Genomic DNA, 26,911 nt, shown 5'->3' on the forward strand with positions numbered 1-26,911 from the left:
TTTAGTGACATGGTAAACTAAGTTCAATACCAAGTAAAAAACCAACATTTTAATTCAGAATCATTTCCCTGATTCATTATTCTTTTTTTTTTTTTTTTGTCATTCTGAAAAATACAGTTTCAGTCTCACAGACATTTTTTAGTTTAAACTTAAAGAGTTGTGTGGCTATCTGATAGGTACCTTAATTATTCTTACCAAAGTTTTGTGGATACATGTGTTTTTTACCTCTAAAAGCCAACTTATTAAAAACTTCTATTAGATATTGTTTAGAAGTACTGATATGAATTTTCCCTCTCCTGGATATACAATGTTTTCAGATATAGACTTAGTATATAGAAGTAAAATAGAAATACTTAAATATATAGTATTTTTAAAATATATGATAATTTTAGAGTAGTCTTTCTTTTCTTCGACTTTAGTTACTCATGGTCAACTGTGGTCTCAAAATATTAGATAGGAAATTCCAGAAATAAATATTTCATAAGTTTTAAATTGTATGCCACTAAATAGTGTGGTGAAATATTGCATTGTTCTACTCTTTCCCACATGAGATATGATTTATTCCTTTGTTCAGTCTATCTACACTACATGTATTACCTGCGCATTAGTCACTTGGAAGCCATTTTGGTTGTTAGATCCACTGTCATGGTATGGCAGGCAGTGCATGTGTTTTAGTAGCACTTAATCATGGCCTCAAAGAACAAGAGTTTATGTGCTGGCAATTCAGACATTTGAAGAGAAGACATGAAGTACTTCCTTTAAGGGAAAATGCAAAGTAAAAAGGTATTTTGATGGAGAGAAAGATACCATTTATGTAACTATTATTATAGTATATTTTTATATTTTTTTTGTTTTATTCTTGGTTACTATTATAAATATCTTAATGTGCCTAATCTGTATTCTAAACTTTATCATATGTGTGTATGAATAGGAAAAAAACAGTATCAGTATGGTTTGCTGATATTCATGGTTTCAGGCATTCGCTGGGACACTGGAACATAATAAGTGTAGGGATACCTATAATGCAGTCAAAGGGAAAGACTAAAACACACACACACACCCTTTAAAACTCAGCAAGCATGTTAAAAAAAGTGAAGGCAAATATCTCGCCCAAACTCCAGAAGTTTGCCAGTTTGAATAATCAAACTATTTCCAGTGTTGTTTTTGTTTTACTAAGTTCTTCATATGTTTGTGGTGGTGGTTAGCCTGTCAGTAAGCTGCTTCTGTTTCTCTTCAGGTCTACTTAGTAGAACTATGTATAGGAAATAAAGCATAACTAAATCTTGATTTGAGGGCCTCTCCAATGCTTTAGCTCATTGAATTTTGGCTCAGTGTGACCTTTTAAAAATAGCATGTCTTATAATTCAGGACTTGAAATCACATTGGTCTGATTGCCAGATGTTGCAGTCTCCATTGACTATGGAGCATAAAGCACACCATTTTAAAGAATTGGTATTGAAGATTTTCTGCTTGAGATCTTAGTCTGAGTGAGAAACAAAGCTTTATGCGATGAACTGTAGGCAGTGTGGGAATAGAACAAAAAGAAAAATGGAAAGCCCAGTAGCAATGCAAGGACGTCTGGTATTTGACATGTAAGCTAATCACTTTTAGACCTCCAGCCAGATTTTTATTTTCTCTTGTGCAGAAGCATTTCTTTATTTCATTCTTTCTGCTTTTTGATCCCACACCCTACCCCCTACACAGTTGGAACATTCCCAAGATTCCCAAGGAGCCTGATGGAGGTCACTTCTCAGAAGACATTTAAACTTCAGTTAGAATTCATGTATTGATTTTTTTTTTTTTTTTTTTAATGACCAGAGGACAGGATTTTTGGAAAAAGTACATTTGAGATTCAGTGTCTGGCCTGGTAATCCCAACTGTTTTAAACACCAAAAAATACTTCATTAGATGCCAGATTTTCATCTATACTAAAATAACCAAGATTCTACCATACTCTCTTGGGGTTGATATTACCTGGCAATTTAACCTCTTAGGAGAAATAAAATCATTTTCTGGAAGTGAAAATCAGAAGCTGTATAAATACAAAAAGAATTCAAATTCTATAGACTCATGATTGAATTTAAAAAAAAATTCAATCATGAGTCTATAAAAAATGTTTGATAGTATGCATTATAACACAATAACTTTTTATTAGGTTATTTTTCCTTATAGAGTATGTAATAGTGGGAGAATAAGCTATTTATCTAAATTTACCATGAAGGACAAGTACACTTTTCTGAATTAAAGATTGATAATTAAAGACAGGGTAATAAATGTTTGAAGAAAATGATCTTTTCATATTATAGCCTTTCTGCTTTAATGTACTTTTAAATTTCTTATTCAAATTTTAGACATAAAACAGGAATGAATTTCTTACATCCACAACTCTGAGATAGGTCTGATATGAATCAAAAAGCATACTTCCTAAATTACTCTTGATTTATAGTATTCTAGAACCATGTTTCAAGGTAAGTCCTGTATGCCTGTTGAGTTGGTGTTAAAGGAAAGGAGATGGAGTGACTAAAGACAGTTCAAGCAGCATGAATGGAAAACTGGTTATTACTCACTGCATTTTAAAATGATTTAGTATAGAGATCATTTAAATAGTGAATATCTTCAATCCACTCAATGTGAATTAATTCATATGCAACCTTTCAAAAACCTATCTGTAATAAAGAACAAGGTGATTGCATATTTTTTTCTTCATATAGTCATTGTAGAAAAAAGACTGACATGAACTTTAAAATATATATTCAAATAAAAATAAGCAATCACTATTACTAGGTGGCTGGTATATTCTGAAAATTCATACTATATACTTTATGACTTATAGTCCCCTATTCTGACAGGAATTCTGAGAACAACTTTTTCCTTTCTTTACTTGACTCTTTTGTATTTTGAAAATCATTTATTTTTAAAAATTAATTTTATTTTTCTGAATTTGAAACAAATGAACATTGATGTCTATTATTTCCTTCTTACTAAAATTTCTTAAGTACTAAATTATTGTTATAATTTCATTACTTACAAAGCAAATTGTTCCAATTGTTTGGAACTTATTTGCCATAGAATTTTAAATGTATGCTTTGTTGCATAATTATTATTTCATGATGTAAATAATAGGATAGATTACAGTTTGTCCTAAAACTAGAAAATGATCACTTAAAAGTATAGAGGGTAGGCACACTTTATTATACAGAAGCTTGATAATTCCCATTATTAAAGAAGTTGGAAACCATGATTAACTGGCAAATATGTCATGTGTAATTATAGTCATAAATAGCCATCTTGAGGGGTAAAAACACAGGGCAAGTTAAGTGACTGTTTTCAGATCGATAATTTGAAAACTATTTCTCAAGTAAAAAAAAGAAGAACAGACATGGCTGAGGAAATAATTTTCTTGGAAGTTCACCAAGTTCTCTTAAGGTTGGACACATGGCTGCTGACTCCTTGTAATATGGAATTTTAGAAGGAGAGGCTCTTCTGCCCCACCCCTCAATTCATGATGCCAGTAGGGAGTTTCAATTGTGAACTGATTCCTTTTCTAGGTGTTTGTTTTCACCTTCATCATTACTTTTGCTGCATATTTTACCATCTTTTCTTGTACTACAGGAAGCATCTCAGGTCCTATGTGGAATAGAATGCTTGAACTCCTTCTGAGGCTGTAATATTCACAGCAGGTTTTCTCCCTTATTATACCAAAGGACAATTGAAGTGAAAGCATCTGTGAGTCAGTCCTTTGCCAAACTCAAAGAAGGAGGTGCTTGAGGCTGTGAGGGCTTGGGGAGGCTTTGAGTACTCCTTGCTTTTTAGTATCTTCTTCATGGCTGCAAGAATATAATCAAAATAGACCCATGAAGGTACAAAGCCAGAGCCAGGTACCTGGCAGAATTAGTTTTGCTCTCTTACACAGCATTCTCTAACTTATAATGGTTCAATTTAGATTTTCTGACATGACAGTGGTGCAAAAACAATAAACATTCAGTAAAAACTACTTTAAGTTTGAATTTTCAATCAGGCTAGTGTTATGAGAATACACTCATGATGCTGGATAGCTGCAGTGGGCCACAGCCATGAGATCCTGAGTAATCCACTGATAGTCTAGAGGGGACTGTGTTAATATAGATTAGTATAGTAAGTGCATTTTCAACATCATATTTTAAATTTGTGGTGGATTTACTGGTACCCAGCCCCATTGTAAGTGGAGCAGTTTGTGTGTATTTGGGGACTTCTGATTCATTAGTCATTTCTATGGGTGCAGAAAAATTCTCAGTGTAATTGGTTGCAAGCTAAAGGAAATAAAGTAAAAGGCTAGTCCTTTTGATTTTAATAGAATCTATTCTCTATGGGAGAAGGAAGTATGTCTGTTTGCACTACCCTTTTTCTAGCTATTACTGCAATGGCTGAGTGTGTAGCACACACCTGAGATACATTCTTCCTTCCCTTCCTCTTGCCTTCTCAATCCTATCTGATGCTATCCTAGCAATGTATATACATGGCAAACTATTATAACAATAAACGTCTTCCCTTTCTTGTATTAGTCATAACTTGTTTTGATATATTGTTAAGTAAAATGTAAGAATTGTAGCCATGTACAATTAAAATGTTAGGGAATAAATTGATTAAACTTTGAAGATCATTTCTGTATTTTGCATTTGATGTCCTTTTCCTCTAATAATAATCTATGAGTTGTCTGTGCATTTTAAATATATCCTATAAAAATTGTTTGGGCTATTAAAGAAAATTAATAATGATTTTTTTCCCAGTGTAGAATAAGTTCCTAAATAATGTTATTTGATTGTCACATTACAATAAATAAGGTATTTTTTAAACATTAATCATTGGTGAGATTTTAAAAACAATTAATGGGATTTTTAAATAATTAGTAATTTTTTTTAACATTTTTTCTTTTGGTAAACTTGATATCTTTTTTTCCTTTAGTGTTTCTCTCTCTCTCTCTCTCTTAACTCTGCATTTATTTTTCTCTTCTATTTGCTTAAGGCAAGAAGCTCTGGGTACTGATTTGAAATCATTCTTTTCTTTCTATTGTAGGTTTTTATAGTTATAAATTTGCCTATAAATACAGCTTTCACTGAATCATAGCAATTTTGATATGTTATGCTTTTGTTTTTATTCAGTTTGAAATACTTTCTAATTCCTCATTATTTCCAAATATTTCCAAATATGTAGGCTTTCCCAAATACTTAGAAGTTTCCAATTAGGGGAAGATGTTAAATTTCCATTTAATTCTGTTTTGGTTACACAGTATGCTTTCTATGATTTCAGTCATTTTAAATTTATCGAGATTTGTTTTATGTTCTGACACTAATTCTTAAATGGGCATGAAGGATTGATGGAGAAAATTTCAAGCATAAAGCTGTAAAAAACCATTGTTCTTGCCAAAAATTCAGTAGTTTTTTTTAAAATAAATAGTTCCTAATTTGTTATATGACTGGTTGATTTGCATTGCCCTGAAAGAGATATTTTTGGCAACATGGTCCATTCTTTTTCATTGCTATTGGGGAAAATATTTCTAAGCTACTCAACTATTTTCAAAGTTCCACTCCTTTGTACTTTCCTTAATACAATGGATTATTGTTTCTTGGGCTCTATGAGCTAGCTCATGTGGAAAATATGGGTGCATTTAGTACTAAACTTTGTCCTATCCACTTAAAAATACACCAAAAGTTTTAAGATCAGTTTGTGGAAAGCTACTTAATTAAGGATTGTGGGGATGAGACTTAGCATAGTAGCAAAGATTGGAATGAGTGTATAGAGTGCACCAAGCATTCTTGGCACAGGGGATTTCTTTCACAGCTACTCTGTACAGAATAGTCTTGCCTGAGGAGCTGATCAGAACCCAAGCTACATGATATAAATTCTATTTGGTAGAGTGCTGTACAAAAGGAGTTTCTAATATAAAAGAAAGTATTCATCCTTTAGAAGGTTTTTACATATTTCTATGGAAAGCAATATGGTGCTTTTATAGGTTACTGCGAGGAAAGCCATCATGAAATAACCATCATGAGTTTGTAGATAATTCTGGTAATTGTTTTCAGGGTAGATTTGAGAGGGCTTAGAATGATGCTCTAGGAATACTAAAGTGCTGTTGAGGTGTGGAGATTAGTGGTGACACTGTGTAGTGGCTAGTAGTTGAATTAAGCATAAATTATCTTGAATTCTTGCCTTAACAGTATTATTTAGTAACCATGGTAATCTTTATTAATTACAGTTTTATATTCTATTAAAATATTTTCTGTGCATACTTCACATAGTAGTGAGGATTATGATAACGGAAATAGAGAAAAATCTGATCATTACAGAGAAAATAATTTGGTGTCATGTGATAATGGTTAACAATAAGGAATAAAAGTAGAAAGTATTTGAAGATAATCCACAGATTGGTAGATTGAAAACTGAAGGGGGAGTTGGAAAAAATATTTGAACACTGAGTCTTATAGACATAATATTTGAAGGCCTACCTAAAGATGGAATGTGATAAATGCAGTTAATATGTCTATTATGAGATTATTGTCTCACATTTTCCTATATAACCTACAAACAAAGTGAAATGATACATATGAAGAATATATATTTCTTCTTACATATAATAAAATTATAGCACCTAATATTTAACTATTTGCCTAGTTTTTTAAAAATTATTTAAAGACTAAGTCTTATGGACAAAAAGTATTGCCTTTTTTTTTTTTTTTTTTAAAGCTCAATTGTTGCACTGTCATGGTTGAGAATATAGCTCAGTGGTACAGCATGTGCTTAGCATGCACAGGGCCCTATCTCTCTTTTAACTGACAATAGAATGATCTTTTTTTTTTTTTTTTTTTTTAAATCTTTGTTTATGTCTCTTCTTCATTGCTTCATGAACCTTTACTGAAAGTTCAGTAGGAGATTCTGACATGACTCCCAGGGTGCTGAGCACATAGCCAGCCTACTAGTCCCAGTTGAGTAGCAGCAATGGAGCAGTGGATTGGTGGCCTGGCTGGGCTGGAGTGTGTTCTTTGAGCACAGACCATGGCCCAGTGGAGCTCACCTGACTATTACAGGCCTCAAGCCCAGAAAGCCAATGCCTAGGCAAACTAGGGAGGCTTATCTGTTACTCTGCAGTGGGCCCACACTGTCTGGTGCGAAAGCCTGCTTCACATTAGCAGCACAGCCTGAATGCCCAAACATCCACTGTCTGCTGACTTTAACCTCCTGGGATGCTGGGATTGCAGGCCCTTGGTAGGAAATAGAAGTGGGGCAGACATAAAGGCAAGTTCCAACTGAAGGGTTGACCAATAGCATTAATACTTTTCAAACGTCCATTAGCATAATTTTGGACTAACAGCATTATTACTTTTCCAGATCCAGATAAACATAAATTTGGACTAGTAGAATTGACCCAAGTGCTATATAGACCCCTAGACTAACACACTCAAGTGGCAACCCCTATGGAGTCCCCTCTTGTTTTGTGAGAGTTCCCTTTTCTTCCCACATGAATAAATCCTACTCTATTGCACTCACTCTTCTTTGTCTGTGGATTTCATTCTTCAAATTCATGAGACAAGTACTCAGAAAGAAGAAATTGGTGGTGAATGTCTGCTGTCTGCTGCAACACTGGAGGGCACAGCCAACCATTAAGAGCTGCAGCACATTTCTTGGCTGCAGAGGCTTGCAGTATAAACAGATATAACCTGCCTGCAGAAGCAGAGATTCTCTGCTTTCAATGCTACATACTTCTGTATTTAATACCACTTGAAATAAGAGAAAAATGAATTTTATTTTCTTTTTTCCAGACTAATTTTTATTGGGATTTCCTGAAACCTTATTTAAGTATCAGAAGGTGATGGTATCCTCTAACAGTGATTAACATTATAAAATATGAGGTGAATGTTTTCTAAAAAATTGATTTAAGGAAGCTAATTTTCTATTAGATGATATATATCCCCTGAAACCAGGAGTAGTAAAAATGAGTATACTATTGGAGAAGCTTGAGAGTATAAACACTGATTTTGAACTTCTTACAGTCAAATTCTGCCTTGGCCACTCAGTGTCTTAGTATATTTACGTGTACAGATGATAATAATATCCATACAAACCTCAGAAGATTTTTTTAAAAATGTAAAGTGAAAACATAAATAAATAATTTAAAACAATATGTGCTGCATGTTAAGAATTTAGAACATAAATGAAAAGTCTATCTGCATCACATATTGCATATAATACAAAATATGCAAAATGCTTATATGTGTATTAAGATGCATATTGTCTCTCTCATTTCCCTTTCTCCCTCTGTATGCTCTCCAATGGAAATGTACTTGCAAGTTCCGTGAGTGCTGTTTTCATTTCTTTACTCTTAAATCCATACCACTTAGAGTAGTGCCTGGCAGATTAAATATTTTCTTAGTAAGATTTTTCCACTTTTAGAATTTGCTATCGCAGGATTGTAAAATTTTCCTTGGACATTCATGCTTATCATTTCTTATTTAAATTGGTGAATTGAACCTTATTTATATTTTATTTTCCATTTTTGATTTCTTTTAATGTGTGATTGCTTTATAAAGTTTGATGCAAAGCATAGGATAATCTAACTTTTAAATTTTAATTAAAGCAATCTAGTACTTAGACCCATTTCACAAGCCCTCTAGTGAATAGCAATAATTTCTAGTTCATTGCTTTTATGTTACTTTTGAACTATGTATAAATATAAATTAAAGAATATATAGATTTTTGAATACATTAACTAAAACACACCAAATTTTTAGGTCCTCCTTAAGTGCTTTCCCTCTAGTCACATGCTCAAACATATTTATTTATTTATTTATTTATTGTTATTGCTTTTTAAAAAAAAAATATTTATTTTAATTTGATATACATGACAGCAGAATGCATTTCAATTCACAGTAGACATATAGAACACGATTTTTCATGTTTCTTGTTGTACACAAAGTAGAGTCACACTATTCATGTCTTCATACATGTACTTAGGGTAATGATGTCCATCTCATTCCACCATCTTTCCTACTCTGATACCCCTTCCCTTCCCCTTCCTCTCCTTTGCCCTGTCTAAAGTTCCTCCATTCCTCTCATACTACCTCCCCCGACACTCATTATGGATGAGCATCCACATATCAGAGCAAACATTTGGCCTTTGTGTTTTTGGGATTGGCTTACTTCACTGAGCATGATATTCTCCAACTCCATCCATTTACCTGCAAATACCATGATTTTATTCTCTTTTAATGCTGAGTAATATTCCATTGTGTAAATATATCACAGTTTCTTTGTCCATTCATCTATTGAAGGGCATCTTGGTTGGTTCCACAATTTAGCTATTGTGAATTGAGCTGCTATAAACATTGATGTGACCGCATTACTACAGTATACTGTTTTTAAGTCCTTTGGGTATAAACCGAGGTGTGAGATAGCTGGGTCAAATGGTGGTTCCATTCCAACTTTTCCAAGGTATCTCCATACAGCTTTCCAATTTCCAATTTGTTTGCACCAATTTGCAGTCCCACCAGCAATGTATGAGTGTGCCTTTCTCCCCACATCCTTGCCAACACTCATTGTTATTTTTATTCTTAATAGCTGCCATTCTGACTGGAGTGAGATGAAATCTTAGTTTCTCATCATGTTGGATTAGGCCACAACTTCCTTAACAAGACACCTGTAGCACAAGTAATAAAATAATGAGTAGTCAATAAATGGGATGGATGCAAACTGAAAAGCTTCTTCTCAGCAAAAGAAATGATCAGTGAAGTGAAGAGAGAGCCCACAGAATAGGAGCAAATTTTTACCACATGCACATCAGGTGGAGCACTAATCTCCAGGACATATAAAGAACTCAAAAAATCTTAACATCAAAAACATCCAAATACCCAATCAATATAGGAAATGAACAGACACTTCTCAGAAGATAATATACAATCAATCAAGAAATATATGAAAAAATGTTCAACATCTCTAGCATTTAGAGAAATGCAAATCAAACATTTATAATACTTAGTTTTTAAAAATCTCTTTTAGTTCAAGTTATGAAGTGTAGGCAAAATTTAGCCCTATTACTTTATACTGATAGAACAGTATCATCTGTTAAGATGCCATTCTCTTTTCTTAGTTTTTTTTTTTTTTTTTCCATTCCCTTCAGCTTTCCTTTCCTCTGCTGGGCCTCATACCTGCCAGTCTCATCAGGGGGCTAAGTGGCTCTATGTAAGCTTGTCCTTGGTCTGAGCTCTATGCCTACTCTTAAGTGCCCAAAGTGGCTATAATGGAGTAAAGTGATGCAATGTTGAAAACCATATTGTAAATTAAAGAGTCTCTGTTCTTATGTATAAAAAGAAAAAGAAACAAACCTATAAAGGCAGCTGTGAAAACTAAAGACACATATAATGCTACAGTTTTGATTTTGTATTACTGTATCACAGTTTCCAAGAAACATTTTTTTAAAAAAATTATAAAAAATGCAACTATTTTGTTTACCCCATAAGCATTTTTGAGGCCCTTATTATGTGCCTATCGGGAGAGGTGATACAGAAGAAGGCAGAGTTCTTAAAACAGAGTACAGTTCAGCAAAATAAAGAACAAAACAAAGAAGTATGGGAGCATTAGAAGACATGCGTAGATCTGCCTGTGGTGAGGTGGGTGTGGTGTGTCAGAGAGCACTTGGGAAGTATTGGTCCTGCTTGGATGTCAGAAACTATTTCCTACATGGGAGGAGAAAGCCCTAAAGACTGATGATATTTGTAGTTAAGCCTGTGCTGTCAGTATGCATGCTTGTTCAGGATATGTAAAATATTTTCAAAATGGGATATGACCATTCTTCAAAAACTAAGGGGGGTGTGTCTGTGTAACCCATGTACATAGTCAGTAGTTCTTGAAAAAACATTCTTCCTTTTTTGAGAGAGTGGTTGTTAAAAAATTAAATCCAAGCAGTTGGTTTGAAAATTGCTTTTAGTTGCCTGTCCACGTAACCAAATATGCCATTCAACTGTGGGTTTTGGTTACAATTCTGGTATAAAACCTTACTAATTGGCCAAATATGAGTAGACACTCACTAGAAAAAATACAGTGGGTTCCATTGTTGAATATTTTAAAATCTGCAAACAAAATAGGATACTTTCATTAGCAAATCCACAAATTTGTTTTTGTATTAGGTTATAGTATTCCTAATTTCAAATAATAGTGATTTTACTAAGAACTCAATTTTAATTTTATCCTGTTGACTTTTTGCCCTATCTCTAATTTCTTATCCATTTGGTGACACAATGCTTGAATAGATGATGGCTTTTGTCACTCTTTTGACATATGTGTAGTTCCTTGACTTTCTACTAAGAGCAAAGTGTTACTATGAAAATACTGTGATACATTTAAATATCAGAATAAATAATGAAATGGATGACTGTTTAAAGCTATTAAATAGATTTACTAGAAATTTTAAAATTTGGTATGACCATTGTCTTATTACTAGTGAACATTAAAATGTAAGGAAGATGCTTTGTAGGAAAATACTCTTTTTTTTGGAAAAGAATCTGGCATATTAAATTTTAATTTAATAACACAAGAAATGGAAAAAATCATGATATCTTAAAGAAAATGAAGACAAATAAAATCCTGTTTATCAAAGATTGAAGTAAACTCGTTTTGTGTATTTTTCTAATTTTTTAAAAAAACCTTGAATTTATCTTGATTTTTATAATCATAGTCTGTATGAATATATAAGTGTATAGAGAATGTTGCATTCATGTTTGGGGGCACGTATGATTATGTACTAAAACATATTAAGGTGTTTCTCAATTATTTTCCACAGCAGTTTTCTAAAGGTAAAAGTGATAAGATATATATCAACATTTTAGTGCTTCTTGTTAAGAAACTAGGCAAGTTCTTAGAAGTCTTAGAATTTGTTTTAAAACTTGTATGTTCTTTTAATTAGGAAAAATATTTAAATGTTGTACCTACCAGATTCATTCACATGTCCAGTGAACATGCTTCAGATGTAACCTGAATTGCCTCTTTTTATCATAGTCTGTTGCTATGACACACTAAGCATTGTGAATGAAAAATAGACTTGTCAAGTAGCAGGAATTACTCAAATAGTTCTATATAACCAAAAAATAAAATATTTTTTTTCTTGGTGTTTAATTGAATCTTTTTTTCTTTTTTACAGGAATGTTTAATTTGTTAAGTTGGAGGAAAAAACATGGATTTTTAGTAATTGAAGAACAAACTAAGGTAATTGATAGATTATTGTTGCCAGTCATATTTACTAGTAATTTAAAAACTATGTTTACTGTATTTATGTTCAAGTTAGCATATGCTTTTATGAGTTTTTGTCATATCAAAAATGCAGAACATGTTAAAATGGAATTTTATGTATTTTGGGGAAATAAATTGACATTTATTAATATAGATTAGGAAAATAAATCGATATTTTCTGAACAAATTACAACTAATAGAGTTAAGCATACTTTATTTTGAGGAAATATGCTTTAGCTATCTGAAAAACAAATGGGCTAAAAATGAATAGATTTATTAGCTCTGTGTTGAAAAGGTATATATGATGTTATTTATTTAACTAATGAGAAATAAAGATGCTGATTTGTTTTTCAGTTGGTACATGGACAACATATGAATGTCATTTTTAATTCATTTGATTTTTCTTTCATTTTCATTTAATTGTGAATGAGTATTAGGAGATAAAATATGTTCATTTGATAACAAGATGTTTAATATAAAGCAAGTTATTCTCAAAAGTGAGGATTACATTTATCACAAATATATTTAAGGTAATCCTAGTGACTTGAGAAGCTCAGGCAGGAGAATCACAAGTTCCAAGTGAGCTTCAGTGACTTGGTGAGAGCCCATCTCAAAATAAAAATTTAAAAAAGGGCTGGGAATGTAGTTTGATGGTAAAGTGCTTTGGGTTCAATTCCTTGTATCAAAACCAAACCAAATCAAACCAAGCAAACAAACATTTATAGAGTACAACATGAACAATTTCAGAGTATAACCTTAGGTTAGCGCATGTATTTATATTTTTCCCAGCAAATCATAGAAGGCAGAAAGAACCTTTATATTAAGCAATCAACATTAATATTGGAATTTCCTTTATACTTGAAATTACTGAAATTACATTCTGTAAAGAACTTTGTAAATGTCTAAAATGTGAGTTATTATTAATATGCACCCTAAAATTAGAAATATCAACTTTTACATTGTACATATTACAGTAATTTCTGTTCATTCAATTTGGATTACTAATATAATTGATATATATTATAAACTACTATCAATCTGTTTTCATAGATTCTCTATTTTCTCGTTGCCTTAAAAGTGCTGAGTGAGTTAGCACTATGAAAACAGTGCACTTGCCTTTGTAGGTGGTGAAATTTTTGGACTGATATTCCATCCTTTAAATATTTTTGCCTTGATTTCTCCATCACTGCATTAATTTCCCATGTATTATTTTCATTTTTTAGAATAGATATGATTGAATCTTTCATTTGTATTTATTGGCTTATTACATTCGCCTCTAAATTTTGCAGACATTGTTCTTCTAAACTGAAAATGAAATGGTTTATTTGGTACTTAATGTTAGTGAAATAAATTAATCCAGTTAACCAAAAAAACAGGTCTATTCAACCATTCCTTTTTGTAAAATAAATAAATAAATAAATAAATTAAAATTAAACCAAACAAGACTTAAATGCACTTCCTCAGGAGACATTAAAAGCTAAAGGTAAAGATGAAGCTCTAGGTACTGTTGTACATACTTTCAATGAGTTATTGACAAACTCTTAGAAAAGAAAGGTAGAAGCAGTTCAGTTTTCTCGGTGGGTCTTGAAACCATCATAGAAGCTGTGAAATTCACTGGAGTGAAGGCGAGGCATTCCCAGCTCGCAGACTGATTTGTGAAGTAGCAAGGACTGGCCATTAGAAGGACAGCTATTTTCAGTGTTACTGAAAGAGTACCGATGTGATGAGAAAATGTAGCAAGATGAACTGGGAGAAGATTTAGAATAGCTCACGGATACCATGTCTGCCATAAAAAATGACTTTTTTAGCTTGACTGTCTCTAGCATACTCAAGAATAATGGAAATAATGTTTCAGAACAATAGTGGAAATCATATTTCAGAATATTTCCTCATATTTATTTTCATTAAAAAATATAAGAAGGAATTAAGACAATATTTACTGTAATGACTATGACAGCTTCCAAATCTGAAGTATTTGAAGGAATCGGGGATTTTACCATGATGAATGGTTGGCAGTGTATGTTTCCTCATTCTTTAATTAAGATATTATTAATATATAATAAATTCACCCTTTTAAAATATATTGGTATTTGTTATATTCATAAGTCAGTCAGCTATCACATTATATACCATTTTAAGCATTCTAAAAGGAAACCTTGTATCTTTTGACAGTTTATACACATTCATCCCTCAGTTCCTCTCTTGGCAACCACTAACATGGTTTCTCTCTTTGTGGAATTGCCTTATAAATGAAATCATATGGATGAGCTTTTATATCAGTCCTTTCACTTAGCATATTTTCAAGTTTAACCCTATTGTAGGATGCTCATGACTTTCTTTCTTTTCATGGGAGAATAATATTCCTTTATATAACACATTTTATTCATTCATTCTTCAGTTAAGGGACATTTGAAGTATTTTTTTACACTTCTTTTTGGTATTTATCTCATATCCTAAGAATATTTGGTTTTGAGTGTACATGGTAATGATAGTACACAGCAATGTGAATATCAGAATTTATAATAACTTTATACCTGGAATATAAAATTAAAATCTCTTTTTTATCTGTATTTAAAGTTATGCTTTATCTAGTAATTTACAACTTTTTACTAAACTTCATGAAAAACATATTGAAGTATTGTTTGAGATTTCCTGTAGGGAAGGAACAAATTCACTGGGGGAAACCCTCTCTCTTCCCACTGTGGAAAACTGGCTGTAATTACACATGAAAAATTGTATGGGAACAAATAAAATATATTACTTCATCATAAAATACTATTGGAAGATGATGTAGAAAGTATTGCTTTAATCAGGAAAAAAACCCAAGTATTAGACTAATACATGAACTATGAGAAAATGTAGAACTCTTATGTAGTACTCTTCATTTGGAATGTATGTGTAGGCATAATTTGTGTGTGTGTGTGTGTGTGTGTGTGTGTGTGTGTCATTTCCAGCTTGTATCAATTAATAGTATTTGCTAGATTGTATTATTTAAAGACTGGTTTATTGGTGTGTATTTCCAATAGAATGAGCTCATTCTTTAAAATGTATCATTCTGCTTTAACAAGCAGATAAAGTTACGTGTCACCAAAATCAAGGTATAGAACATATTAATCACCCTAGAAATTCCTTCATTTCTATCACTAGTCTATGTCTTCCCGTACCCTCAACACTGAGAAACTCTAGATTCTAGTTTAATAATAAAATATGAAGCAAGGGTGGAGAAAGAGGAAGTAAAAAGCTCACACTTTGAAGATAGACTCAATATATGAATTTGTTGTACTTTCTCTGGGCTTCACTTTCCTTGTGTGTAACATGGAGTGCATAAAATTTACTGCCATACAGTAGCGGTAGACATACCTTAAGCACAATGTAAATGTTTATAAAATAAAGTGCCGTTTTGTTTTGAACTTCAATAATGATGTGCTTGAGGAAGGGTATTTTCCATAGTAAATGACCCACCTTTTTTTTTTTTTTTGAGGTGCTGGGAATTGAAGCCAGGGACTCAGACATCCTAGGTTCTACCACTGAGCTACACCCCCCAGCCCAGTAAATGGTCTCTTTAAATATATTTAACCAAACCTCAAATCAAATTTTTCCAGAATAAAAAAAAAAAGCCTATTCAGTAACACCATTCTCACCAGAGTTCTAGGCACAAATCTTGAAGTACTTCTTACATTCCCTTTCTGACATGTTGCATATTTATCAGCATCTTCTGACTTCTCCTGAGTACCTCCTAGGTTACTACCCTGATCCACATCAGAGGTCCCTCCTGTCTGGATAATATACACCCACCTGACTGTTTTCACTGTAAGTCTTCCATTTTAAGCCTCCTCTGCGCTCTATCTGCCCTGGCTTCTTTGCCGGTGAAGAATACACCAGGCCTCTCCATCTAAGATCTCTAGCCTTCTTGGTTTCTCTTCCAATTAGTTTCCCAGTTATTCATGTGGCTTACTTCCTAAACTGCAAACATCCTCCTCACGACAGCCTTCCCAACACATGCTATTTAATATTGAAACTGAGAGTATGCTCTGCCCCCATCTGCTTTATTCTTCTCCAGAATATGTATCGCCATAATATTATACAAAGTTTGATTTAATGCCTCTTTTCATTAGTTCACACATTCTAAGTATCTTATCTTTATAGCATGCTTTTAGTTTCTCTTTTTATGTGTCTATAAGTGTACCACTGGCCTTGCGCATGAATTTCTGTATTACGTAATTCTGGAAGTTGTGTGGGTGACTACATGACTACAGGTATTTTGATTATCTGGAAGATGTCTGCAGTAACTCAGTTGATATGATGATGATCCACTTTAAGTGAATAACAGTGGGGATTAAGGGATAGTAGCACATTTGATAATATTTACAAAGCAAAATTGATAGATCTTATTGGCTGATTACACTGAGTGCTGAGAGAGAAGTTGAAATCAGGGATGAATTTCAGGTTTGAAACTGAAAACTGTGTTGAAGATAGTGCATTTACTTGAGCTGAATATCCTGGATGAGTTCTGTTTTTCTTTAAATTTTTGTGTGTGTGTGTGTATTTTACTTTATAGAAGTAATGATGTAATGTTTTACAGAAATAATGTTGCTTTACAGAAATAATGTTGCTTTACAGAAATAATGTCCAGAACTAGGTATTAATTTTCATCTTGATAGGAGTGACCTCTGAAAATATAAGACATTAAACAGAGGTCATGAATTGTCTTACTGTTTTACACTTTTGTTTGTAGAATTTTTACTTAAAGTTTTGATTTGGTATGAAATTACATTTTCTAATTAATTTCAAAACCACAGTCATAAAGTGCAGGATGTAAAAACTGGCCATGGGCAGAGTAAAAGCATATTAATTATTCAGACAGTCATTCCTGCTTATTCCATTCTTGGAGATATAGTGGCTGTCACAATCTGTCAGCTGTATAGTTAGTGCCCTTCAGAATTTGCATGCATAAATGGTAACCTTTGGAAATCTGCATAAAGATAAGTCTGACATTCGAATGATAGCTGCCAGTCAGTTGAGTAGTGCAAAAATTGTTAGCTGCTACTGATACCATGGAACAGGCCATGAAGCTGTGAGCAGGAAATGGAGTAAAAACAAAACAACAAAAATACGTTTCATTCACAAAAACAAAAATAAAATCCATTTCCAACAGAGGGTTTTTTTTTTTAATAAAGGTTAATGAAGTCAGAACCAATTATTGAGTGTGCTGGCATTTGTATTTTTGGCATGTACTGCTTTTTTTCAGTTAACTTTTCTGCTAAAACTAGGTAGAAAATGACTATACTTACTTATTTTAAAAAATGCTTATAGTAGATTTTTATTTTATAAGATCAGTACATACTATAAAATCAGTATATACTCCATACTCATTATGATGTACATTTTCTATTATTTATGGGTTTGTGGGTAAACCTGAACTAGCAAAAGTCTTGTCAAAACCTCATATTCTGATTCCTGTTCTGGGTTAGACCTTCTTTATAAAACTTTTAAAAACTGTCCAATGTTGCCTGTAAGCCGTGGGATAGAAGAAAATTATATGATGATTCCAAAAACTCCCTGTTTCTGCCTGAATGCGGGGGGGTGGTATCTAAATAGAATTAGGTCTGTTGCAAGCTACAAATATTTATAGATTGATCTTTTGTGTCATAGCTAGAAATAGTGCATCATTGGCTAACATTTTTGTTTACTTTTAGGAGGGAAGTTTGTTCAAGATTTTTGCATCAATACATTTAAATTTTATTAAGCACATGCTGCTAAAATTATGCATTGTTAGTTTTTGGTGAATTTTGACAAATGTATATGCCCAAGAAACTACAACTATTTTTCTATCCATAACTATACTTATAATTTTTGTATGTTTTCTTTCCTTTATAAGTCTATGAAATCTGTTATTTTTAAAGAATTATCTTATTTCACCAGTTAGGTTATCAGCTTTATCACCTAAAAATTCCTTCTTGCTGCTCCTTTGCTATGACTCCCTGTGCCTATTTCTAACTTATGACAGTGGCAGGACTATTCTCTATTCCTGTGCTTTAAATTTTTCAGTCTCATATAAAAACATCATAGAGTTGTAGCCTTTTGAGACTGACGGCCATCACTAAGCGTGATATCTTTAAAAGCTTCCCTTGTTGAATGTCTCAGTAACTCCTCCCTTCTTTATTGCTGAGTAGTATGCCACTGTTAATGAATGTATCGTAGCTCATTTATGAAGCCACCTATTGAAGAACATCTAGGTTTTTTTTCTCTAATTTTTAGTAGTATAAAATAAAGTTGCTAACAAACCATTCTTGTGGGGAAAAAAAAGATTAAAAAGAAAATACTCACTTGTAGTGTGGGTTTGTATGCAGGAGCCTGCATGTGCTTAAGTTCTCATCTTTGTAGGGTCAGTACCTGTGAGTGACATTGCTGGAGCCTATGGGAAGTGTACACATTGACTTTTTTATTATTTACAAGTTTTTTTGCTATGACATATTTTTGTTTCTATTTAGTTTCTACTCATGGTTCCACTGTTATTATAAAATTAGGTGCTGTGAAGAAAAATTTATCTTGTTTAAAGGCTAGGTTTTGTTCATTTTTAATAGTATACTGACTATGGCAAGATTTGCTTTTATTGGTTTCTGAATCTAGGTAGAAAAATTACATCATCTACTTGAAAAGTGCTCCTTTTATGATTTTTTTTTCTTCCACAGCATTTGTTTTTTCTTTTTCCTTTTGTAAGTATCTTGTTTCCTGTAGTAAATGATGCCAAAACAAATAGCCATAGGAAGGGTACCTTCACTATTGTTTTGTGCTAGATGCCACATTACATGTTTTATTTAAACGAATGCTCATGACTAAACTAATGCTCATTTCAAGTGATTTTAAATAGAATCACCCTCATTGAGAAAAAAAAATTACTGTATGTTCTGACAAATTTAGTCATAGAAAACTCCATAGATTGCCATGCTTGTTGGTACACATATGTAACCCCAAGCGATTCTGATTCTGGAGGTTGATGCAGGAGAATACCAAGTTTGAGGCCAGCCTTGGTAATTTAGCCAGAACCATCTCAAAAGACAGACAAAAAACCGAAAACAAGACAACACATATCTAAATCATTAATTTGGGAAAGAAAAATACCAAAAATTAAAGATATTTTACATTGGATATTAAGAACAGGGAACAAATAAACACTAAGTTATAAAAATATTAGTAAATATTATCATGTTCTGTCCATTGAATGTCACAGTAAAGTTTCTTTGTGTATCCAAGAGTCTGAGACATCTGCAATTTACAAATATGAGTCCTGTTAGGAAGAAGTGGAGATCATGCTGTCTTCACTCTAGGCCTGGTCTTCCTATTAACTTGCTGTGAGACCCAGGGCACGTTACATAATCTCTCTGGATTGTAGTATTCTCATTTGTCCAATTAGTGAGGGCAGCATTAGATTATCCATAAAGGACCTTCTTACTCTAAAAAAATATGATGGTGCAATTCTGTGATGATCTTGTGTCACTGAGAGGAGAAAGTTTGCATATGTGTGTGTGTGTGTGTGTGTGTGTGTTCTGTTAGAAGTAAAACATACACACATGTTATATGATTTTTAAAAATACTAATAATTTTTAAAAACAGTTTGGTGCTCAAAAAGAATTTCAGAATATTCCAGAAAACTTGAACATTATGAAATCATTAATGTTTTTCAAAGTTTAGTATTAAGAAAAATTGTAGATGTAAATTAGATTAAATGCATGAGAAAACGAAAACTCCTATTTCCATTATTTATTAAATTAGGCTTTTATTGAAAATTGTAATTTAAACAATTTTCCAGAATTTTGAATATTATTTCTTTAATTAGTGCCTCCCTTTAATTATGAAACATAGACTTCATAATAAATTCTTTTTTTCAGAATTAAAATACATTTTTTTAAAATTTTTTATTGTTGGTCGTTCAAAACATTACATAGTTCTTGATATATCATATTTCACACTTTGATTCAAGTGGGTTATGAATTCCCATTTTTACCCCGTATGAAAATACATTTTTATACGAACTTTATATACTTACAAGAGAAAGAGACTGATTAAAAATATCACTTGAATATACTTGAATAATACAGAAAAACTACTGCTTCATTAAGATAGTAAGAAATCTTATGTCTTCAAAGTAAAGGATAAAACATTAATTTTAATATATGGTAATTATTTGGTTCATATTATATTATTGTCTGATATGCATAATATATCCACTGTATTCTGGAGTAACTATCTTAATTTGGAGGAAACTGAAAGACTATCTGGAGGTACAGAAACATGTACAACTTGTTGTATTATAATTTGTTAGCTACTGTAATAGATGCTTGAGGAAAAGTGGGTAATTCTTCGTGAAAAGCCTCAGGTATTGTTTTCATATGAAAAGGATTTTACTATCAGATAAAGAGAATAGACATTCTGAGAAAATGGTCATGGAAAGAGCAAACCATTCATTATTCAATATAGAATAATGACTGATCAGTTTGGGAGGGAATATTATTTTCCTGAATGATAGAGTATTGAGTCTGGAAACTTAAGAGGACCTTAGGGACATATTAAGAGGACACTTTTTTATATTAAAGAAAGTACCTGGGGCTGGAGTTGTGGCTCAGTGGTACAGCCTTCACATAGCACATGTGAGGCACTGGGTTCAATCCTCAGCACCACATAAAAATAAAATAAAGGCATTGTGTCCAACTAAAACAAAATATTAAAAAAAGAAGGTATCTAATTAGACAAGTATGATTGTGGTATTAATGAGAAGATATCTTAGAAGTATGAGAGATGTATTATAGATAGGATAAAATGGCCAGATTAAAAATAAAATACCTGAAATGGATGGCCAAAGTTAGCTATAGTATTCCATGGGCTATTTGCAAATACCAGTGCTCTTAGCACTGATGGAAGTTCAAGTGGTACACTCCTTTTACTACTCCTTCACATAAACCTTGAATATATATACCTGTAGAATTTATTTGTCCCAGGAGAAAGCCCAGACTTTTTCTTCTTTTGAACATTATAGACTATTACTTAAATATTTTTTCACCTTTCTTGTTTTTTCAATATCAAAAATATGCATTTTCTTGATTCCTAATGTGTTAGTGAAAGAGACTTTAATTGCTTAAAAGAAAGAAATAAAGAAATTGAATTTCTTGATTTGGCCTACTGCTGCCTTCAGTGTTCTGACAACAATAATGCAATTTGCTAAAATGTTTATCTACAAAATTTAATTCCTAGGGAGTATCCTCTCAAATTGCCTCTTAGAAATATAATGGAAGCAAGCAGTTGTTTGTTGGCTTTGTTGCCAAAAATTGTGAATGGCTAGATTTTCATAAAACTTGGTGGTAATGCATGTATAATCATGTAAACTTACCATTGTAAAATTCAATGAAGAAATTACATTTTGTAAGCAAATACTTCTTGTTAAATTGTATCCCGGTGTTATTAGCCACAAGTGAAGAAAGCTTCTATGTTATTGACTGCACAAATGAAGTTTATAGGTTATTTTTTTGTTTCAATTTAATGTCTTTAAGACTGTAATACACTGAATTAGCAATACTTTTAGGTAATTCAATGGTAGATAGTTGAAAATGAGAGTTTGATATTTACTCTCCATATAGTATAAAGCTCCAAAGAAAATGAATGCTTTTGATCATTCTGCCAGTATCAGAAAATATATTATTCCTAATTTCTAAAAAAATTACCTTTGAAAAAATTGCTTGTAGATTCAGAATACAGAAAATATAAAATCTTTGTGGTATATATATCTTCTGAAAAGTATCTCTGAACAAAGTTTATACAGATCATTTCTAATAACTTTGCTTTACTTGGTTAAATATGTTATTTGAGGGGCTTTCTCTGCTTAAATCTTTCCTACATGCATTCAAAGCACTGTTATGTTGTTAATCCTAGATTATAAATATAATAAAATATTGAAGGACCTAGTAGGTTATTAGATCCATTTGGCAAAATATCATAATAAATTAAAGCTTTCATTAAAACAACGGCCAATTCCTTAGGAACTTAGGCTATAAGCAACTTAGTGAGATCTTTTCTCAAAATGAAAAAAAGGGCTGGGGATATGGCTCAGTGATAAAGTGCACCTGGGTTCAATTCCCAATATAAAAGAAAAGAAAAAAAAAGAGCAATTGTACCACATTTGAAATTGATCAGAGAAGATATCTGTAAACATTGTAACTGGAATGACATTCAATAGTCTCTTGAGGAACAAATTTAATATACAACAATTTGGAAAACATTGATATGGAAGGGAATAGCTCAACTGTTACAGTAGAAAATATAATACTGATATATTTATTATCCTGTCTTCTGAGAGAGTACATTGTGATAATGCTGCTAGACAAACAAGAAATAATAAACTAATGGATTCTTGACCAAACTAACCAGGACATATTACAGTTATGAAACTTTGTGAAAAACTACATCTGAATTGAAATCATTTTAAAATTGCATTTACTATAGTGATGGAAAAAATTAATTTGTGAAGTGCTGTCTGCAGGGTTCCTTGAACTCAAGTGCTTGACATATTTCTTTTTTTTAAAAAAATATTTATTTTTAGTTGTAGTTGGACACAATACTACCTTTATTTTATTTTATTTATTTATTTTTATGTGGTGAGAGTATCGAACTCAGGGCCTTGCATGTGCTAGGCGAGTACTCTACTGCTGAGCCATAAACCCAGCCGGACATATTTCTTATATATGCATACTATCCAGTCACAAAATTGTTTTAGCTTTAGCTAAAGCACAAATTAAACTTTTGACAAAGTTTAAAGTTAATGAAAAAAGTTAGATTTTTCCCTTTAGTATATTCAGGTTAAGTATATGTAGAATGCAGACTAGTTATAATCTCGGCCCTGTTCTGCCATTAGGGAGGATAAAGATTTTCTTTTAAGGAAAAAAAGAAAGAATTACTGACATTGATAGAACCTTAAATTAGCGAAAAATGAGGAATTTACCAAAACAAACAAACAAACAACAACAAAAAAAACCTTTTATGGGAATATGTGTACTGGGTTACATAATAACACATTTTTTTATTTTCTGTTAATCTGAAAGTAGATATTTTTGTTATGATTTACATTGGATGAAATATAACTGAGGTTTTGGCCATTTTGTCTCCTGCAGTGCTTTGATCTCCTACTTTTTGTGGACTGTAGGTAAAAATGAGAGCACATGTCTTCCTGAGGTCCTGCATGGTTTCAGATTCTTTCAGAACCCACCTTCTTACCCAGAGAGGGATGAATTGAAGATCTCTTTCTAGCTCTAGTTTCTAAGGAGCCCTGTTGTCTGTTTCCTCACCCTCCTGTATCTCTAGCTGCAACACCCAGCTTCTGAAGATGCAGGTTGAGATCAATTGTGTTTAGTTCCTTGTTTTCTACCTTCTGCATGTGAATATCTCCTTTGAAAAAAATGTGAATGAGCCCCAGAAGTCCCTAATCTCCCCTCAAACATTTGAGAACATAAACTTTTTTGAGGCTCCTCAGGGCTATGTTGAGTCTCTTATCACTAAGAATCATTTCTTCAAATAAAGGTTTTAAAGTTTAAATAAAAATTGCTACTTCTCCATAGTTTACTCCCAAGATCCTTTTGGTATATATTTGTCAAAAATATAATGGATGAGTAGTAAAATGGTCACTGGAGAACCATGGCATGCTGTATTTTGATCAGGTAAGTAAATCTGGACTTCGTAAGCAAGTGCTCTGTTGACATTTCTGGAGGGACCATTCTTCATATTATTTTAGAAGTCATTATCATACCCAGCAGGCTAGACTTCAAATGTTGAAATAATAAAATGATGTTGATTTTGACACATTTTACTTTACCTGGAGAACAAGAACATTGAACAATGTTTTACTGAAACTGCAGTGCTGAAATTTTGTCAGTGTCCTTTCTTATATGTCCAAGCATTAAGAATAAGAAATAGTTTGAATGAGTGTGATAATTAGCAGTTTAGTAGACAGCATACTTTGAAATTCTAAAAAGAAAAAAAGATATTCTCTTTGAATTTTAATTGATTAATAAATTAATTTTAGTAAACTCCTCATTAAGTAGCACGGAGTGAGTCTTTATAGACATATTGGCAATAAATTGCACCACAGTCTAACCTAAAGAATATGTTACTCTTTTCTTCACTGAGATGAATACTTTTATCTTTTTTTTTCTGCCTTTGTATCATAACTTTTAAAATATGGCAAAGTTTTTCACATTTCAAGTCTTCAGCCAGAGTTAGTGACTTTAATCCATGATGACCATACACAGCAAACATCGGTAGATGCAGTATTAGTTTGCGTTTCTTGACTTCTCTAGGTTTTGCTGACTTTTCTACCTTCATGACTCCTTCTGTTGTTTTCTCCTCTAACTCTGTTAGGGAGTCTCTGTTATACAGCATCTTTCTTTCTGTTATTCTTACTTTTTAACAACATATTTGGCTCTGTTGGTATAATCCTGAAATAGGAAGTGCCATATGCCAGGGATCTTTCAAAGTATAATACTTATTTTAGCAACCATATTAGATCTGATACAGAGAATGTATAAATAAAGAAATCTTCCTGTTTTATTCTCCTCTTCCCCTTCTCTTTTGCAGATGTTTTTTCTCTTTCCACACCTGTGTCTCCCTAACTGTCTCCACCCTGTCCCCAGCATACACTTACCCCAGTGCCTTTCCGTCTTTCCTTCTTTCTAACTGCAAAGGAAACAATAACTTACTCTAAGGTTACTTGAATTTATTCACATATTCTAATTAGAAATAAAGAAGTCCTGAATGGACCATTTATACAGGACAATCCTGTACTTGTATGTAGAATGTATACGGAAATGGGAATTGTCCATGTATTTGGCGATCATTAAAATTTTTATTTATTTAAATGTCAAATGGTATGTAAAGTAAATTTTCAGTGAATACTCAGAGCTTTAGTTAAAGATGTGGACCATTTAAATGAACAGTGTAAAGCTCTCAGGAATATAGAAAATTTAGAAAATAATTTTACAGTAGGAATTAACATTAATTAATAAAGGGCACTGTTGACTAGTTTAACTCTGACTCTAAAATTTGTATTATTGCTAAAGATATGATCTTTAAGACAAAATATTTTAAGTGTAAAATTTTTAAATGATAGAAATCATGCATCAGATAATAATCTATAATTATATAAATTAATCTCTTTCATATTTTAACTTGATTCCATTAATTTTCAAGACCAATTGTGCAAGTGCTATATATTTTATATATTCAAATTATTTAGGTTTGTAAATAAAAGTAGAAAAAAATGCCAGCAAATAGTAAGAGAAATATTACTCTTCTGTAGTAAATAATTAAAAAATACTAAGTGAACATCTGAAACTACTATTACTGGTTCTAATACTCAAGTATTGAAGATATCATGTGAGGTCCATGGGCCTCAGTTTCTCCCTCAAAAATAGAGTGTTAGACTTAATTATCACATTTAATTAAATTATCCTGACTCTAAATGTTTAATATTTTACATCTTCACTCCTGCTTTATGAACTTAAAATAATTTTTGAGAGATAGTTCTCCAAAGGTGGGGAGAACTTTCATTTCTGTTTACTCATATATGATAAGTCAAATAAGAAGCTATTGGAATGACAGTATAATTTCTAAATTTAAGATATTGTGTTGACTAATGCAATTAATTTATACTGAGTTATAAGTAGAGGTAGTGAGCACCCAAGCACAAGGTCAGGGAAAGTATGCCCCTGAGATAATAAATTCTCGACAAATCAAAACAATTAGCAAGCAAGCAGATATTTCCTTAATGTAGTACTGAGAGTCTATCGGCTCCTCCTAGAGTGTTTAAGAAAAAAAAAAAAGTGGATGAAAGGAAAAAGATACAGTTGAATTTTTAAACTTAAGTTAAAAAGGTTTGGCATATGTCATATCTTCATGATTAATAAATCTAGAAGGGTTAATTCAACATTGAAAAGGTCATTGTAATAATTATAGAAATTAACATAATTATAACTGGATTTGAAAAATTAAAATGTTGTTATGTACATTTATTACCTTAGTATGTCAGGCAATTGTGAAAATCTTTTGCTCCAAACCCAGACATGTGACAAAAATACAGAAAAAGAAAAAAAGAAAAAAGTTCTGTAGTATATTTTAAAAAAGGAAAATGTATGCTTTATTTTCTGGAGGTTAGGAGAAAGTCAACTAGAAATAATCCCTCTGTTTAAACTAGGCATTTTGTAAAAGAGAACCATCACTATATATTGTTCTTTAGATTCCCTGTGAATAACTGGCAATGTGAAGCTATGGTAGTCACAGCTCTTTATTCCTTCCAAACCAGTTATTGTGCTGCTAATTAGAATTGGATATTGGTGGTAGTGGAAATGGGAGAGACTATCAATGTTACTTTGTGTTAAATTTTAATCACACAAGTTAGGACATTCAGAATTATGGTTTCCATGGGAACCACAACACTAAGCCCTGTGTGAAGGCATTACAGTGGGGGTCTTTGATTAAAGGAAAGTAAACCAGAAGTGAAACAAAATGCTCCATATGTGCAGCTAAAGTTACCCCCCCAAAGAAAGAAAGAAAAAAAAAAGTACAGCTCCCTTGTCCTTAATTATATTTGCCCAGTGGTATGTCACGTGGTAGTGCAATA

General features: G+C 32.2%; 1 protein-coding gene across 7 annotated transcripts in view; it reads left to right on the top strand.

Moving 5' to 3' along the window:
* The window catches only part of Adgrl3 (adhesion G protein-coupled receptor L3), a 759,373-nt gene that overhangs the window by 156,913 nt on the left and 575,549 nt on the right, over window positions 1-26,911 (top strand). For all 7 annotated transcript variants that reach the window (XM_071614317.1, XM_027947334.2, XM_071614313.1 and 4 more), the window contains exon 2: window positions 12,164-12,228. The gene's annotated coding sequence lies outside the window, so the exon portion shown is untranslated. The remainder of the gene's footprint in view (window positions 1-12,163; window positions 12,229-26,911) is intronic.

This window comes from Marmota flaviventris, chromosome 7 (assembly GCF_047511675.1).
Source record: "Marmota flaviventris isolate mMarFla1 chromosome 7, mMarFla1.hap1, whole genome shotgun sequence".
NCBI lineage: Eukaryota > Metazoa > Chordata > Mammalia > Rodentia > Sciuridae > Marmota > Marmota flaviventris.